This window comes from Chinchilla lanigera, unplaced genomic scaffold, assembly GCF_000276665.1.
Source record: "Chinchilla lanigera isolate Chin_1 unplaced genomic scaffold, ChiLan1.0 scaffold00109, whole genome shotgun sequence".
NCBI classification, from domain to species: domain Eukaryota; kingdom Metazoa; phylum Chordata; class Mammalia; order Rodentia; family Chinchillidae; genus Chinchilla; species Chinchilla lanigera.
Genome location: NW_004955510.1, coordinates 5,383,441 through 5,402,024, shown reverse-complemented (window position 1 = coordinate 5,402,024; position 18,584 = coordinate 5,383,441). Strand labels below are relative to the sequence as shown.

Genomic DNA, 18,584 nt, shown 5'->3' with positions numbered 1-18,584 from the left:
CAAACAGTTCTAGCCTTTGTGGGGGGAGCATGGCTTGTACGGAAGATGCTCCCATTAGAGCTCAGGATTGGGCAGGCACAGGATGAGATGAAGAAACATCTAGATAGAAGAGTGGGTTCCTCCTTTCTTACTACTTCTTCTGTGAAGGTGAGGCCTTCCCTCCAGCCTGCTCATGTGCCACCAAGAGTGTTCTTATTCTGTCACTCTTCACAGATGTCTCTATGTCTGACCAGGCAAGAGCCATTCTGCACAGTGCAGGTTCAGTGTATCTGGTGTCTCTGCCCTTTCCCTGCTCACACTCACTTTCTCCAATTTCCTTTTGCTGCTGTTAGCTGAGTCTCACACCACAGGCATGGAACCACAGGGTGAGTGTTCATGTGGGAGAGCTTCCCTGGCCAGGCAGGAAGCAAGGGTGCAACTGAGGTGGCCAAACTTGCTGTGTGACATCCCTATCTTGAAGGTACTCATCCAGTCTCAGGAGACCCCAACCACTCCCACAGGAAGACATTAATCCTTTCCTAGGAAGTGGACCCAACTGACTCCATAGTCTCCCACTAGGCCCCACCTCTTAAAGGCTCCACCACCTCTCAAAGCTGCCACAGCCTTGGAGCTGAGCTGAGTTTGTGAATGTGGGTTTTCCTCACTGTGGCCTGTTGTCCCCTGGCTTTCCTGTGGCCACCAGCAAACCTTTGGTGAGTGCTGTGATGTGCCAAGTACTGTCTTAGGTGTGGAGGAAGGAGTGGAACACAAGGTGTGAGGACAGATCCGTGACGATGGTCATTTCAGGAGAGGAAGAGGAACAGGGTAGGAGTGGGGTGGGGGCGCACCCCAAATTACCTCTGAGGAAGCAATGTTTGAGTTGGTAAGGAGGCAGTAAGGTACCCATGTGGGATTTTAGAAGGCTCAGAGGGACAGAGATTGTGAAATCTCTGAGATGGTGTTGAGCCATGGTGTGTTCTAAAGGAGGAAGGAGGAAGAGCTGTGTGGCCGGAGGGTGGGGAAAGGGTGAGAACACACTTCGGTAGGAGACCAAGTCGGGACTGGTCAAGATAAGCCTCTTAGCTCCTACGGGAGGGGTCGGCTTTTATTCTGAGTGCTCCGCAAGGCAGGGAAGGGAGCTGGTCTTCTTCTTGCCCCGTCTCTGCCATGAGGTGGACAGACTGCAGGAGGGTGGGTTGGGCGGAACCAGGGCAGAGGTGTTGGAGGGCAGACCAGGCGGGCAGTGGTGGTGGTGGAGATGTCATTTTAGCCTGTTATGGGGATTATAGTGGGAAAAGAGGATAGGCACATTTCTAGGGAGATTCCCAGGCTTTTAGCCTGAAAGACTGGATGATCTGTGTTGTTGTGTCTTAGAGGATAGGCGGTCTGGTCCTCAGGCCCTGGTGCTTCCTGCCACCCGCTGCAGTGCAGTGGGTTCTCAGCTGGGGTCATGGTCCCTCCCTCCTGCACATGCCATCCTCCCCCATCGCCTGCCCCTCAAGGGAGTCCCGATGGCTTTCACCTGTCCCCTGCTTGCTGCTGATGCACACAGCCAGAGGAGTAGGGGGCTCCCTCACTCTGGACCCCCTGCCCTTAAACCTGTGCCAACCCACAGACCCCTGGATCCATGTCTTCTCCCGGTGACAGGGCTTGTGATGCATTGCTCATATTTCATTCCTAACGGAATTTTATTGCCACTCCAGAAGGGCTGGATTAATTCTACATGCTTTCTGGGGGACTCATTTCCTCCTAAACTGGAAATCACTATAATCACCATGAAAACTCTGACTCAGAATCCGAGTCTGCATCTCCAATTGAGTTGCAAAGTAAGTAAGAGAAGCAGCCTTGGATGAGAGAAGAGGTTGCCCCAGTGTCCACTGCCTGGAAGAATGGCTGCCTTCTCTGCCCGGCCTGGCTGAGCTTGACAGTGCTGGCACTGAGGCATGTTGTTGGACAGACCAGAAGTTCATGGTGTGGGCATGGGACATGTGCAGTTTGCTGAGGATTATTGTTTTCCATGAAGGTGAAGACACTTAGCATCATGAGTGGCCTCAGTATAGCAAATGTGTCCCTACCTTTCAGAGAAGCTAAGGGCATTGGAGTTGGATTGACTCGAGCTGTGGTGCTGCTACTTAACATCTCTGACCTCACTTTCACCATCTGTGAATGAGGCAAATAGCAACCTTCTCTTGTGGGGTAGCTGCAGTCAGTAGAAGAGACAGGGCTGGTACTGTGCCTGGCACCCTGACAAGGTGTCCTCATAGTCATGTCCCTGGGGAGGGTGCCAGGGGCAGAGACCTGTGCTCTTGGCCAGCCCAGAGTGTTAGCCTTACTAGCTCCTCTTTGCAGTGTTCATGGCCCAGCTCTGGTGTGGGCTTTTGCACCAGGCCTGCGGGCTACTGGGGGCTCCCATCCCAGATAGAGAATCATCTTTCAATGTTAATTCAGACATTTCCTCCATGTGACTTTATTGATCTGCTACTGTGTGGTGAGCTCTGAGCTTGAAGCCCAGGATATGCTGTGGCCCACAATGTGTTTAGGACCCTGGCCATTCTCTATGGACACCGGGCTGCTGCTCGTTGAATCCTGTAGATATTGAGGCTGTTCCAGAACTCAGGGCTGCTCCAGAGACCAGGGCATGGACTGTGGTCCTTGGTTTCACTACCCTGAAGGCAGCAGAGCTCGAAAGAGTCAGGCCCTATTCTCAGCCACTGTCATTGGAGCTCTTTGGCCATAGCTTTCTCATCTGCAGAGCAGGACCACACTGCTTCCCTAGGCTTGCTTGAGGATGAAGTGGATGAGAGCGCACAGGGACAGCGTGGAAGGGCTGCGGAGGTCAGGGCTCATTTCCTTAATCTCCCTGCCCAGCTCCTGGTGAGAAGGATACCTGCCCTTGGGAGGAGGAGGTGAATGCGGAGGAGGAGCAGCAGCGGTGTTGGCTTTGTGCCCATAAGCCACCATCCCTATTACAGCTGCTCACCCCACTGGCATTGATTATGCTATTAGTCCAGTTGTCTGCATCCTCCACAGAGCCTGGGAGCGGCCCTGGCATTTCCAGGACCTTCGGGCAGCTGGTGATGGATCGCTCTGTGGCCCGGCTTTTGCCTGTGGTGGGCCCAGAGGGTGCTGACGTGTGATGGATCAGTCTGAGGATGGTATTTTGGAAGGAAAGTTCAAATTATATTTCAGGATAACATCCTGCCTCCCCAGGCCAAGCCCACATCCCATTTGCAATGTGGCCCAAGAGGTTCTGGAGGGAGGTAACTAGCTTGTGATGGATGGCTGGCAGCCCCCTTAGGCCTGGCTCTTAATTAATATAGATGGGGGTTTAATTTGGGGATCTAGCAGGCATGTTTTGAAAGAAGGGGTACATGGGCCACAGAGGCCCTTGACCACCTGCGTTTGCTCCTAGAACGGCCTGGTTGCTTGCACTGGGGCGCCCATTACATCACCCCGTATTTACAAAGCTCTCTGTTTCTGCTGACCACCAACCTGGTTATATCCGATTTCTCCTATCTGTCATCTTGCTTTCCAAGGGCTAGAGTGAGGTGTGCAAGCTCTGGTTTCGAGGCAGTGTGGGGAAGCAGCCCAGACAGCAGCTCCCTGGGGTGTGGAGGGTGGAAGGGTGCCAGGGTGTCCCCAGTGGGGACATGGTTCTATCTGCCCTGTAGTGCCTAGTTCCTCCCCAAGCATGGACATGAGCGTGTGAATGTATGTGTGCATGTGCACATGTGCAAATGTATATATGAGTGTGTATGAATTTGAGTTGTTCCAGTACATGTGTGTGTCAGTGTGGGTGTGTGAGCATATGTGTGTTCATAGGGGTACAGCTCCCTCCCCCCGTATCTTCAGGTTACAAATCTATGGACTCAATTAGGTGTGAATCGAAAATATTTTCAAACAACGAGTCTACACTCAGCGTGGACGCTCTTTTTCTTGGCGGTGTTCCCTGTACGATGCAGTGCAACAACTGTTTACACAGCATCTACATAGTTTAGGTGTTAGGAGTACGCAAGGGGGTGTAAAGCACACTGGAAGATGTGCACAGGTTGTATGTAGGCACTGTTCCATTTCATCTAAGAGCCTGGGCATCTGCAGCTTTGACATCTGAGGGGGTCCTGGACCTGACCCACAGATGCTGAGAGGTAGCTATGTGCGCGTGTGCAGGGTATGGGGGTGGGAATTGTGTGTGGGTCTGTGAACAGTGCGCGCCAGTAGATGCTTGCAAATCAACTCTCCAAGAAGAGCGCAAGCCGTGATTTCTAGTGTTCGCTGATTTCTGTGGTGCAGATCCTCCTGCCACAGCTGCTTTCGAGTGTGGCGCTGGAAAGAGAGGACACACCGGTATGTTGAATTTTACACACAGCAGCACAAGTTGCCTCAGGGCACAGGTAATGGTAAAATGCAGCAAAATAATTCGGAAGTGAGGAGCATTGTGCATATGTCTTTTTGTTTGTGAAATAATCAGTTACAGGCTTGTGTTTGGCAAGAGACCCCCTGAATTCCTGAAAAAGTACCGTGGGCTCTCATGAGGTGGTCAAGCCGGCTCCAGTGCAGTGTGTGTGAGTGAGGATGTGTCTGTGAGAGTGAATGTGAGTGTGCACATGAGTGTGTGCACTTGTGAGTGTGCACAGTGCATGTGGGTTAAGCGGGTGGTGCCCCCTTGCACCCAGCATCAGGCCTATGCTGAGCTCCATCTTGTCTCCCTGGGTAGATGAGAGAACTGGGAGAGGTGAGGGACCTGGGAGCCAGTTCCCCTGAGCCAGCCACCAGCATGGCAGGCAGAGCCCACCTCTGTCACCCTTGTCCCCTCCTCTACTTCCTTTTCCACAGCAGACGCCCCTCCCCCCATGTTTGGGCTCCACTGGGTCCTCTTGGGCCCTGGCTTGCTGCTGCCTCCAGCCTTTGACCTCTCACTGACGTGCCACCTGGAGTTTTCAGAGTCAAGCCCTTGACCTGCCTTTAATGCTCATCTCCTCTGCTCAAGTCCTGAGCAGCCCCAACCCCCACTGAACCAAAGAGTGCCCTGGCCATGTCGCCTGCACACTCCCAGCCTGAGTAGTGCCCACTGCATCTGCCTGACCCCTTCCCTGGAACGCTGGTTCGCACCCAGCATTGCCCACCCTTGGTCTCGGGCAGTGAGAGGTGTCCCTGGCATGGGGGTTCCTTATGCAGCCGTGGCATTCTTGGGTTTCTAGCCAGGGGCAGTGGCACCTCTGAGCGCTTGCTATGGCTTTACTCTCAGATGTGGTTGGCACAGCCTCCTCTGAGGCAAGTTCCAGAGGAGACAAATTAAACCCAAGTCAATATCAGAGAGTAATTATGTAAATCATGCGCATAAGTTAAAGCACACTTGTCATGAGGTTAGCAGAGAGCCATGAAGACAGAGCCAGGGCTGGTGGGGCCAGGAGGGCAAGGGGCAGTGGTGTGGCAGTAGTATCCCTGGAGAGGAGGTATCCATGCCAAGCCTTCCCCCATGCTGGACTCACTTAAGGGTGCTTTATGCCCAACGGCCAGTTTGCTCCTGGCCGGTCCAATTTCACAGAGGTACCATCTCAGTCCTGCCCATGGCAAGAGATGTGTCCACTGTCCCCTAGTCAGGCCCCAAAGCCTTCTTCCTCTCCTTGGGAGCCCCAGCCCTGCCTCGAAGTAGCCTCTGTGAGACCTGGGCAGCAGCTACTTGGACTGCATGGCTATGGCCCTGGGTGATGGGGGGCACTCAGGCACAGAGCCAGGCTTAGGGACCACACTATAACCTTGGACACCACCCCTCTGTTGTCTATCTCAGGGACCCGGCTTGTACTGAGCAGGAGAGGTTGGTCTGGCCCTGGCCTCAGCTGACTGGCAGGCCACCCTGATACCCTCTTATCCAGAAATGTCACTAGGGCCATCCTGCTACCCATCTCCTACCCACACAGAACCATTGTTGGGTCTTCAATCCTGGTGGCCCCTTAGTCCAGATACTCTTCCCTCTCTTGTTTGTGTGCATAATTCCTTCTTATCCTGCAAGATCCAACCTACAGGCTTTCTGGACCTTTCTCCCTGCCGTGACCTGGATAAAGAGACCCTTTGCCAGTGTGACCCACTGTTCCTGGCACACCTCTGGTCCTTGCTTGCTTGCCTGTATCCCTTGAGCTCCTTGAAGCCACCTCACTAGGGTCTACCATGGGCCATGGCCTGCTTGAGCACCACGCAGGGCTTACAGACAGTGAAAGGGGAGAAGGTGCCAGTCCCAGACGTTGTCACTGGGGAGGTGGGAATCCTTCATGGTGCCTCGTGCCCTGCATACACCTAGGATATTAGGGACCCGGCTGGGTGGACCAGTGATACCCCTGGGGCAGGTGTGCAGAGGTACAGCCCAGCTCGGGCTGCTTCCGAGTCATCTTGCTCAGATCTGGGCTGCTGTTTGTAGTCTCCTGGGCACTTCCTCCTTGGTGATAATTTACAGAACTAATGAAGATGCTGCATTTCACTGTGTAATGTCAGTTATTAATACTGATTGCAAATTAGCAGCTGGTAATGACATGCGCCACATTTTCATCTTCTCGCTGTTCTTTGCAGCAAGACTTTGGCATGCTGTGTGGTATCTCTGGAGCACTGGGTGCCTGGATGAGGTGGAGGGCTGCTCTGGAGTTCTGGGGTGGGGGTGGGGTTCCTGTGCCTTGGTATGACAAAGAAGGCCGAGCTTCTTCCAGCAGGCACATCCAGAGTTGCATTCCAGCTCTGCTCAGAGCCAGGGACTCATGTGCAAGAATGGCCCAGAAGTTGTGCATAGGCTGATGAGGGGTGATTACCTGGGACCTAGCTTGGCATCTGCACACAGTCAGGACTGTAGACCTGACTCCTTCCTGTCCCTTCCCAGGTGCCTTGGAGTGATAGAGAATGTGACTCTGCCTCTAGGACTGTTTGAGGTACTGAGCTTGGACCTCAGTTTTGTCTATTCCTGGTTGGACAACATCAGGTAGGGCATGGGGCTGTCATGGGGATTAATGAGACAGAGTGTGCAAAGTACTTAGCATAGCACCTGCCACATCAGGGCTTGTTATGGCTGTGTTGCATGCTAAGCAGTTTAAGCTGCAGTAGAAATATGTCTCATATGCAGGCATGGCCCTATAATTCCAGCTACTCAGGAGGCTGAGACAGGAGGATTGCAAATTCAAGCTCGGCCTGGGCAACTTAGCAAGAACTGGTCTCAAAATAAAAATAAGAAGCACTGGAGATGTAGCTAGCTCAGCACTCCTTGATTCAGTCTCCAGTTTTACTGTATTTATTTCTAGAAGTTCTGGAGGCAGGAAGTCCAAGATCAGTGCCAGATCCTATCAGTGCCAGATCTGGTGAGGGCCTCCTGCTGCTCTTCTCATCCTGTCCTGCTGTGCAGGGAGAAAGAGACCAAAGCCAGCCTCTTCCTGTCTTGCAAGGGCCCTCACCACCATGGGGCAGCACCCCTTGTTCCGACCATTGCCCAACTGTACCTCCTAATGCTGCCCGGACTAGGATTTGAACATCTGCATTTTGGGAGACACAAGCATTGGACCATAGCATGTGGTCATGATTGTCCTGCGCCACAGACAAGGCCGCTGGTCCCTGTATTCACAGAAAGCAAAGGCATCTGCTTTGGGGGCCCTTTGGACATCCCAACATCGCTGGTGGGGGTAAGTCCTTGGGAATGAGCTCTCTAGCTGTGCTTTGGGATTGTACTGAATGAGACAGAGGTCAGGAAGGAACCCAGAGCTGTGGATCATTCCTCTGGTGCTGTTGGAGGGACTCGGCCCTGTGGCCTTCAGTTTTCTCTCCTATGAAGTGGGATGGCTGCAGAGAGGAGGATAAGATACGGGTGATGTGAGCTCTGGGAGAGGGAGTTCAAATCCTGCTGGGAGACACCGTGCCCAGTGAATCTGCGTCCAGAAAAGCCAGCATCTAAAACAGCAGGACTTTGAAAACCAACCCTGCAAATCTTAGAGGAGGAAAGAGTAAAATCAATACCGAATACCTTGTGAGTGAAAGGTGATGGGACATCAAACTTTATTTGTGAAAATTCTAAGAGTCATTAGCATATTACAGATCCTTTAAAATGTGATCTCACTCAGTTGACGGAGGGGAATTGCAAATCAAAGACACTATTTATTGCAATGGGAATAAGGGACCTGCCAGATTAAAAAAAAACATTGAAGGAGCCAGAAATCTGAAACATGAAAGACAGTAGCAGATAAACACCGCAGACTTTTCTCCAAAATACCAGAACCCAACTTGGAACAGAAGTTGGTGAAGAATTATTTTATAACCCTATTTTCATTATAACATGTGTAAAATGCAAATCTTGATCATTATGTAAATTAGTTACTTGGTGTAATTTACTTAATTCAAAGCACTTAATGCAGCGTGGTATGTTTTTTCCAGAGTGCCAGAGTAGACGTTTATTTTAAATTGTTTTTAATCTCGATCTTCCAGCCTGATTATTTAAAATGTTTTTCCCTTGTTTGTTTTTTACATGGAAGGGAATAGAGTTTGGTGAGAAACAGAGTGTGCTCCGGCCAGCTGATGGCCTGCACTGCCCAGCCCTGTGTGGGGAATGCATGGGGGTCTCCTGGGGACTCTGATTTGGGTTCCCCCCAAATGCGCCCACAGGGAATCATCCCAACGACCCTGTCCTCTCGTGCTTTATGGCTGGTTCTGAAACCTGCTGCGCAAAGTTTTCTGGATATTATTGGCCCTCATTTGAGGCAGACATTGTCCCCTTTCTGGAGAATTTTCAATGACAGACCTTCCCCTTCAGCCCGATTCGAACTTTGAGGTTTCCATTATTGCAGAAGAGAGCGGCGACCTTGTTAGTCTCCTATTGTGTCATCCCGCTGTCTGTCAGGCTGGCTTCTCCTTTCTTGATGAGCCTGTAGAACAAGGGAGATGATTTGCTCCTTTTGGGACCTTTTGCGGGTGTTCCCTGGGCTGATGAAGGGGTGGGAAGGAGCCACAGTGCCCTGTGGCTGCTTGGCACCTCACAGCTGAAATGTAAGGAGAAAACAGGGCAGCTCTGTTTGGGGGATGAAGAAATGGGCTCAGACAGGTGATTACCCACGGTCACTCAGCCAGCGAGGTGGGGTTTGAGCCCCTGCGGAAGTCGGAATGGGGCTCTGTGCCCAGAGCTCTGAGAGCCAGGCTGTTACGCACAGGGAGGGTTTATTTGTTTACTTCCAGCTTGGATGAATAAAAGTGATGTGGATTGATGGTGTACGATTGACATGTGGCCACACACACACACACACACACACACACACACACACACACACACACTGTTCAGTGGGCAGATGAAGCCATTTAACATATGCATTAGCTCACGAATTTATCAGTTTTTGTGGCTAGAGACTTAAAATTTACTCTTTTTTGCAATTTTCAAATATGCGATGTATTGTTATTAATTATAGTTATTATTTGCTCCATAAATCTCCTGAATATATTCCTCCCATCTAAAACTGAAAGGCTTCATCCTTCAGCCAACATTGCCCTCATTTCTCTAAACTCTAGCTTTGGTGACCACCGGTTGGATTCCAAGTTTCTGTGAGTTCTGCTTTTCTACGCTGCACATGGAAGAGAAATCACGTGGGATTTGTCTTTCTGTGTCTGACTTATTTTACGTAATGTAATGTGCTCCACATTTCATTCTTCTTTACAACTGAATAGTACTTTGTGGTGTATATGTCCTGTGTTCTTTATCCATCCATCCATTTTGTATGTTCATTTTTGGTACTGGGAATTGAAACTAGGCCTTCACACTGAGTTATATCGCAGACCTTTACTTTCTTTTTAAATTTTGAGACAGATTCTCACCAAGTCACTAAATTGCCCAGCCTGAGCTTGAAATTGGAATCCTCCTGCTTCAGCCTCCCAGAGTTCTGGGACTACAGGCTTACACCACTAAGCCTAGCTCCATCCATCTGTTGGTGAACATACAGGTTGATTCCATATCTGAGCTATTGTGAATCATGCCACATCGAACACCAGAGTTTTAATATAGCCTTAGTATCATTTAGGTATGCAAGGCCAACAGGTCAGGGAATAGCTGCCATTGGAAAGGGAGTTTGTTATAGTCACAGATCCAAGAGGAGGGCAGCCTACACCGTGGGTCACACAAGGAAACAGAGGGCCTGTGGGCAAGAACGTTACCATGGTGTCCCTGGGAGAGCGGAGGAAAGACTGATGAGCAGCTTAGGATTGGGTGCCTTGAATAATTAATGTGGGCTTTGGGCATGGGGCTGTCCCTGGGTGTCTGGTCCCTGACCCCAGGGTGATTCAGGTGGGTAGACAGGGCCCTTCTTGTGAGACTCCATAAAAAAGTGGGGGTGTGGGCTCAGGATGGCTTGGTTTGCCTGTGGGGTGCTCTGGGGTCCCTGTCCCATATCAGAGAGTTGCCCTCTGGGGTCAGAGAGATGTGAATTATCAGAACATGAAATGGAAGAGCTAGTGCAGGGATGGGCTTTTGAGGGTGGGGGTGGGCTGTCACTCTGGAGGACCCCCCAGACCACCCTGGCTGTGGTCTGGGCAGCTGAGACTATGAACTGTACCAGGCAGGCCTCCCTGTCAGAGCAGTGGCCTCTGCTGTGCACCTAGAGACAACCCTGCCCAGGCTCTGGGGTACTTTGTCACCCCACAACAGGGAGAGGGCTGGCTCCTGTTGTACTGAGAAGTTCTTGTGGGCTGCACCTGTGCTCCTCCGCGCCTGCCTCTGCTGAATCGGTCTGCTTGGGGCTCTGCCTGACTTCCACAGTCGCTTGCATGGATCGATTGCAATGCATTTATTTATTCATGAAATGCAGTCTGTGAGCCAAGCCTGTCCCAGCACATAGGAGCGTAGGAGCCTCAAGGAAAGGACAGAAGGGAGCTGCGCCCAGCTTTGGCCCATCCAACCTGCAGCCTCACAGCTCCCAGGGAAAGGGCTGGGAAGTCTTAGCTTCAGACAGTGCTCGGGAAATGTCTGAGGTGGGAAGGAAGGAGGAGGAAGAGGAAGAAAGAGAAAAGGAAAAACAAAGGAAGGAAGGAGGGAGGGAAGGAAGGAGGAAGGGAAAGAAGAAGGAAGGGAAGGAAGGAGGGAGGGAGGGAAGGAGGGAGTGAGGAAAGGAGGGAGGGAGGAAAGGAAGGAGGGAGAGAGGGCATATAGACCTGGAAAGTCGCGGGCAGGTGGGGTACCACAAGTGTTGTGGCAGAGACGGCCACAGCACATGGGTCTTTGTGACCCCTTTTCTCGGAAATGTGGCCGCTTCCTCCCTTAGAATCGGCCTCCACAACCCCCCTCCCCGTGATGGTGGCATCTGGACTGGGGGTGAGCAGGAAAGGCAGATAGGAGCCTGTGCAGGGTCTGAGGGAAGAACTGGAATGACAGGCAGGCTATATCTGGGAGGAGTTTGCAAGCGTATTGCTGGGAGCTCAGAGAGGAAAGAAGTAAAAAAAAACCCTGCAGAATCAAAGTTGTCTCAGCCTTTGGAAAATTCACCAATAATCCCCAAAGTCTTATGACTGCGAACTCGTCTGGGGTGAGGTGGTAGGCTTCATGCCTAGATCTGTGCATTCCAGATGGTACAATATTCCTCCTAAGTATTCTCTGTGCCGGGCCTTTCTTGGAAATTGAAATAGTAAGGGAGGCATTTGGAAATATGTTCTTTCATTTCAATTACTTTCCTGAAAAAAAGTAATTAAAATACCCAGTGACTATCTGATCTTTATCAAAGTAGAAGGACAGTCAGAACCATAACCTTATATTTTGGAGAAATTTTTCCCAGGGTCACTTCTGTGCCTTCGTGGACGTGTCACTCTGTGGCTGCTGCCATCGCATTGGGCTTCAGGCTGGGGTTTACTTTGGTTCAGTTCACTCCACAAACTTTTTTTTTGTGGTACTAGGGATTGAAACCAGAATGTGTGCATGGAGTTATGTCCCCTGCCCTTTTTTACACTTTTTTTTTTTTTTTTTGAGACACAATTTTGCGAAGTTACTAACTTGCACAGGCTGGGCTCAAACCTGCAGTCCTCTGTCTCAGCCTCCCAGAGTACTGGGATTAACAGGCCTGTGCTACGACACTCAGTTTTCACAAACTTTTAGTGTTTTAACTCTGTGCTAGACACTGAGCCTTGAGGTGGATAGGGAAATGAAGAAGACTCAGTTCCTGCTTCCTACAGTACATTATCTAATTTTGTGTGTTAATATTACTTAATATCGTTAAATTTGAGGGAGGCATGAATGATGCTGCCTCAGGCTCTGACTTGGCCCAACAAAGGAACTACAGTTTTAACTGGGTCTTGCTGAAAGAGTGGAGCTCTGCAGATTTCAAACTAGGAGCACCCAGGTAAAGGGTGCCTGTGTGAGCGTGTGTGTATGTGTGTGTGTGTGTGTGTGTGTGATCTTCATGGAAGGGCAAGTGGTGGCGGTAGTGAGGGTAACAAACAAACAAAAAAAAAATAGAAAAAGCTATTAGGACCAGACATCTCTTACTCCAACCTAAGAAAGGTGGTGTTTATTTTGTGTACATCAATAGTCTCTAGACAGTTTTCTGCTTGCTTATTCTTTGGCTGACTGATCCTTTTGAGGATGTTAATTTGTCAACTTTTAATGAGCTTCTCTTACTTGTTGAAGGTTAGAGGCAGGCTGCATTATGAACAAAAGTGGCCTTATGAGAGAACACTCTAGAACAGCACATTAATGACTGGACATCATGGTGCCTAGTGGAGGCCCTTGTGGAAGGTCCCTGGGAGGAGTTGATGGGGAACCCAGGAAGGGATGGTGGCTGTGGCTTGAGGTGGGCTGGCCAATGTAGGGCATAGACTCTGTTGAAGTGTCTCAGAGATGTGACAGTAGACATGATGGGTAATGAACCAGGAAGCCCAGGAGTGTGAGGAGAAGCAGACTGGGAAGTGAGGGGACCAGGAGGGGCAGATAGTGTCTGGAAGCCCAGGGTAGAGGGCTGCAGGGCAGTCACAGGCTGGACACTCTGGACACCCATGGAAGACGGAGGTGAGGTGGGTCTGCCATGTGTTAATGATTTTGGAGGAACCTTCCAGTAGAAGACCGGTGGAGCCAGGCTCTAGGGGGACAGGCCAGTGGCTTGGAAGTGCCAACACCAGGGAGCTGGCCAGTGGAGGGAACTTACATCTTCTCTTCTGCCCCTGGCAGGTCCTGGTGCCCATTCACCTTTAGCTTCCTTCCCTTAGCTGCAGTCTGGACCCCATCATGGGTGAGCAAGACCTGTCCTTGTTTGTGTCAAAGAGGCCAGCTTCGGGAACTTTCTGTGTGTCATGGCTTCTGTCTGGGATGTTCTTCCCCAGCCTCTTCCAGGGCTGTCCCCTTCTGGCTTGTGTCTCTTATCACTGTTGGAAAGTGTCTGTTTATCCACTATTTATCTGTTCCAGCCTGTGCTCAGGCCCCAGCTTGTTAGTCCTGCTGCAGTGAGGGTGCTGTGGCTCCTTTAGCAGTGTCCCTAGTACCCAGGGGAGGAGTCCCCCAGGGAACAGTGGTAGGATAGGCACCAGGGAGCGGCCTGAGGACTCAGGCTGGGCTGGGGACTGGAAAGAGTTCTGGCAATCAGAGCTCTTGAGAGCCCAAGGGTAGGGGCCAAGAGGGATCCTGGATGGGGACGATGTGGGCCCAAGGCCTGTCTTGGGTGTCAGGATGTCACATTCTCCACAGGAACAGAGTTGCCCTGTGCCCTGGCTCCTGTAGGGGGAAGAATTCCTGTTGGACAACTCCTCCAAACCCTTCCTGCACTTCAGCCCTCTGAGATCTGGGGACCACTTGCCTTCTGATGTGGGACCAGGTGGCCCCAACTGGCTCTTTCCTGGGGTGAGGTGGCCATGGCTGGTTGGCAGCTGCCTCCAGGAAGGAAGTGGGGCTGGACCGTCTGCCCACAAGTTTGCTGGGGAGGGCCGGGCCAAGGGCTGGAGCTCTGTGTCTGCTGCCCCACTGCCTGGGGAGCAGCTCCAGCTCTGTCTCTGGTCTTCCCTGTTGGGGGCTTCTCCTGGTCCTGGGAGCAGCTGTGGACAGCTGGCTTTGTGGAGGAGGTGGAGTAGGACAGTGCTGCAAACTGTTTCTTTTTCTTTTGGTGGGGAGTGAAAAATATTTTATTTTTATTAGTGCATATTTGCAGTATATAATGATTGTGGGGAGTTGGCACGTGTACATAATGTGTATTAACTCTTATGTCCCCCTCTTTTCCCCTCCCCACTCTCCCTCTCCCTCTGTCTCTTGATACCCTTCCCATTTGCAAAAGATCTGTCTCCCTGTTTCCTGTGATCTGTCTTTTCCCTTTGCTTGATAGTTTCTTTATACTTCGGGTTTCTCCAGTAAGAGAAACCATGAGATATTTAAGCCGCGCATCTGGTTCAGTTCCCTGAGCATTACGGAAGTCTGTTTCTGGCATAGGGAGGATGAGTTCTGCTGCGGAGAAGCAGGCTTTCTTGGCTCCGTTCCTGGGGAATGGGCAGGCGGCTGCGAAGTTGGCCTGTGCTTCTGCTGGCCGCTCTGGCTCCGCCCTCCCCCTGCGGTTGCATAAGGGCTCCTGGGAGAGCAGGCTGAGAGTTGACCTTTTCAGCCCAGTGGGAGAGTCAGTTGCAGCAGGAGCCATGAAAATGCAGCCCTCAGCCGACATCACTAATTCCAGGAGTGAATTAGTGATGCAGTCCTGCAGACGGGACTGAACCTCTCCGATGGCTCAGCCCACTGAGGCTGCCTGAACACAGCAGGCAGTGCAGTAGCTGAGGGTGGACAGCAGCTCTGAGGGCTTTTATTTTCCATGTCCTGTGTGTACATGTGGGTCCCTAGACAGTTGCCATCTGCCCCTGTCACCTCCAGGTCTGTAAGGAGAGGAAGCAACCCTGTGGGCTGACATGACTTTAGGTAGACGGGACCTCAGAAGGGTCTGAAGGGAACTTTTCTCTCAGCTGAAGAGGCCTGGCCATGCTGCATGATGCATGAGGTCTCCAGGGCCACCTGGGTGACCCTCCCAGACTCACGAGCCCATGTGGGCTGTCACGGTGCACATGGCATGTGAACGTTAGAAGGAGGCTCTCAGATGGGGACAGTCCCTGCCCCTGTGAAGACTCATAGTGGCCTTGGAAGGTGCTAAGAGAAGGAGTCACTGGTGATGGGGGTCTCAGGGTCCCACTTTTATGCCTATCCTGTCAGTTGTGCTCAGATCTGGGACACAGCCAAGTCCATAGGGACATTGAGGACCATTGGTGTCCCAGGGAAAGGACAGGGCCACAGAAGCTGCCCGTGGACACATGGCATTGCTCTCACTCAACTCCATGGTGACAGGCATGTGGGGCAAAGTGGTGGCATGGCTCGATGAGGTAAAGACTGTCTTTCATCTCCATTTCCACAGGAAATAGCAGGCCTAGTTCATCTGCTGACCTTGGCCTATCAGCTAGCTATTGCTGGGAAACAGACCACCCCAAAGTTAGCAGCTCAGAACAGGAGCCATTTGTTATTCATGATGAGTCTATAGTTCACCCAGGCAGTTCTACTCTGGCCTTGTTCCTGTGTCTGACTTCAGTGGTGTGTGGCTGGGGTGGATGCTGGGGCAGCCTGACTCCTCCCCACCTGCCTCTGCACCCCTCCAGCAGCCTTGCCCAGGATGTCCAAGAGTGGCAGTGGAAATGCACCAACACTTACTCAAGGCTCTGTCTGCAGTGAGTTCATCATTGTCCCATGGGCCAATGTCAGAGCCCGAGATGGAGGGGACTTCAAAGTGACTGGGAAAAGGCATAGGAATAGGGATGCTCTTACCAGGGTCCTGAAGGCAGCTGGCCTCTTGGGGACATCCTTCACCCCTGCTGGGTAGAAGATGGTGTCTCCAGGAAGTGTCCTCCAGTAGGACTTCCTTCAACTGTCTCTTTCCTGGGATCTGAATCTGCATGCCCCAGCACAGTGACCCACGGCCAGAGGTAGCTGTTGAGTGCTTGAATGTGGCCCCGCCAGCTGAGAAGCTGGCTATAAATTTTTGTTTCATTTTAATTAATTTAATAAACTGACTTATTGACATACATGTAAATAGCCACTGGTGGCTGATAGCTGTGTTTTGGGCACTGCAGACAGAGGAAGAAACTCTCATTAGTGTTGGCAGGAAGCAGTCAGGTGCCAGGCACAAGTCTGCTGCTGGCATGGGCACGGGTGTTGCTTGGTCCTGAAACACTGTCCAGCTTCCAGTGCCATGTGTGAGCTGTGCCATGCTCAGGCCTTGGGCTGACACCAGGCTGAGAAGGTCTGGCTGGGCCTCCCTGGTCCTCTGTGCCTTGAAGCGTCTGTGCACATGTGCTCTGCCGCTCTTTCTGACAGGTTCCAAAGTGATTCTTAAATGTCTGTGCCAGGCTTATTTCACTTAGCATGACATCCTTCAGGATTATCCACATTGCCATGAATGACAAGACTCGATCCTTCTTTGTGACTGAATAGTATTCCATTGGGAGAATGTGCCACATTTTCTTTAAGCATGCATCACTTGGTGGACCTGTAGGTTGATTCTATATCTTTGCTATTATGAATAGTGCTGCATTAAGCAGATATGCATGATCTCACTCAAATGTGGAACCTAAAAAAGTTGCTTTCAGAGAAGTAGAATAGAAAAGTGGTTCCTGGAGGCCAGAGATAGGTAGAGAAGGATTGGTCAGGGTACAATATTGCAGTTGGAGAGAGGAAGAAAGTTGTATTCTGTTGCTCAGAATAGTGACTATGGTTAACAGTATTGTCCTGAATATTGTAGGATTGCTAGATGGGTGGGTGGATCGTGGATGTTCTCACTACAAAGAGCTAGTGAATGTATGAGTAATGGACAGGCTAATTGCCCCAATTTTCTTACATATATATGCATGGATTGTGCTCCATATGTACAATTACTACGTGTCAGTTAAAAACAAAATAAAAAAGAATAGGTTCTTTATTCTCTTTAACTTTGCTTTCAGCAGGCCCTGGGGCTGCCGCTGTCCTGGGTGCTAAGCTATGTGGCTGCTCTGGGGATCCAAGGGGTGTGGACGGCTGGGTCAGTGGGCAGGGTCTGGGTCGCGGGCTGTAGGGGCCACTGTGTTGGCTTGGCTGGTTAGTGCTCTTCACTTAGGGGGAGCTCTGTGAAGGCCACCTGGGCCTGGCCTGATGTCCCTGCTATCTGGCACCTCCTTCCTTCTCTCTCGGTGGCTATGCTCCCAGGCCAGGCTGCTAGGGGACCGCCTGAGGTCATGGCTGGAATGGAAAATATGGGCTGTGGGCTTGAATGCCAGGCACAAGAGTGGCCTCCCAAAATGCTCAGCTGCACACCACAGCACCCTTCTTTTGCCTGTGGACCATCAGACCCTTGGGAGCCAAGCGGGAGAAACCCTGTCCCTCAGAACCCCACAGAAATGATGGTTGAAAGATTTTATCCCCGGTTTATGGATGAACAAACAGAAGCTTAAAGACCATGGGTCTTTTGCTGGTGAGATGGTGAGTCTGTGCTCAGTCCTAAGTGTTGGGGTCCCTTTGTTTGGGGAGCGAGTACCTGTGCTTAGCCCCCAGAACCCTGGTCATGACAGCCATGGCTCTGTGTTTGGTTCTCTACCTTGCAGTCTAGTGGGGACTCACAGCCTGTGCTGGAGAGCGTGGCGCCCTCTGTGGCAGCAGCTCACACATGGTCTGCACATGTGAAGCTCAGCGTTTATGGAATGGACATGCACAGGCAGCTTGGTGGAGGAGCTGGTTAGGAACAAAATGTGTTGAGTTCACACTGTTCGCTGGGATTTTGATTCTCAGTGACTTGGTGGGCCCAGGCCTGCCCAGAGGTACCTCAGGGCTTGAGGAGAGTGGGGGTGTGGGGAAAGTAGAGCAGAGTTAGCTGTAGGGATGGGCCAGAAAAGGGCCAGAAAAATGTCCCAGGCTGCAAAGAAAGGACCCAGCTATGGGTTGGCACTTGGGGTTGCTGGTGCCAGAAAAGCAACTCAAGTTGGCCTAAGTGGAAGGAAATGTATTGGACCCTGGAATGGAAAAACTCAGGCACAGGACCCCGAGGCTTGGGTGATAACTGTCAGGATGGTGTCTCCCTCTCAGGCCCTCTTGCCTCTGTACCAGGTCCAGTCTTAGGCAGGTCTCCTTGGGGAAGCCAGGTGGCTTGGCCAGTGGGGCTGTGTCAGATGATTAGGATGGTCACCACCTCCCAAGGAAGCCCTTCTGCACTCCAAGCCTGGTGACTGTTCCAGCAGCCTGTCTTGCAGGGGCTCTGCCTGAGGGTCACTTACTTATCCCCGACCCAATCAGGACTTGGGGTCTGTTACCCCAGTTGGAAGAGCATGGGGAGGGAGGTTTCATTGAGGAAGATCAGATCCCCAGAGCAGGACATGACCCCTTGCCGCAGGGCTGAGTGCCATCATCCAGGCTGTGACCATCAGAAGACTGGAGCAGGGGCCCAGGAATAGAACTGGGCATGTCCTCATGCTGGGCCAGCTCTGGTCAGGGCGGGCAGTGCCCTCTGCTTGCCATTGAAGGTGCAGAAGACTCAGCTGCAAGATACAGAGGTAACTGAGGCCAGAAACCCCCAGCCCATGTAGCCAAGACAAAAGGCCTGCCAGGCCCAGGCCCATTTAGGGAGGAAGAGGTGCTGATTGTT

The 18,584-nt window shown here is 51.6% G+C and overlaps 1 protein-coding gene across 1 annotated transcript in view; it reads left to right on the top strand.

Moving 5' to 3' along the window:
- Grid1 (glutamate receptor, ionotropic, delta 1) overlaps nt 1-18,584 on the top strand; it is a 661,017-nt gene that overhangs the window by 161,900 nt on the left and 480,533 nt on the right. The gene's annotated exons all lie outside the window — the stretch shown is intronic.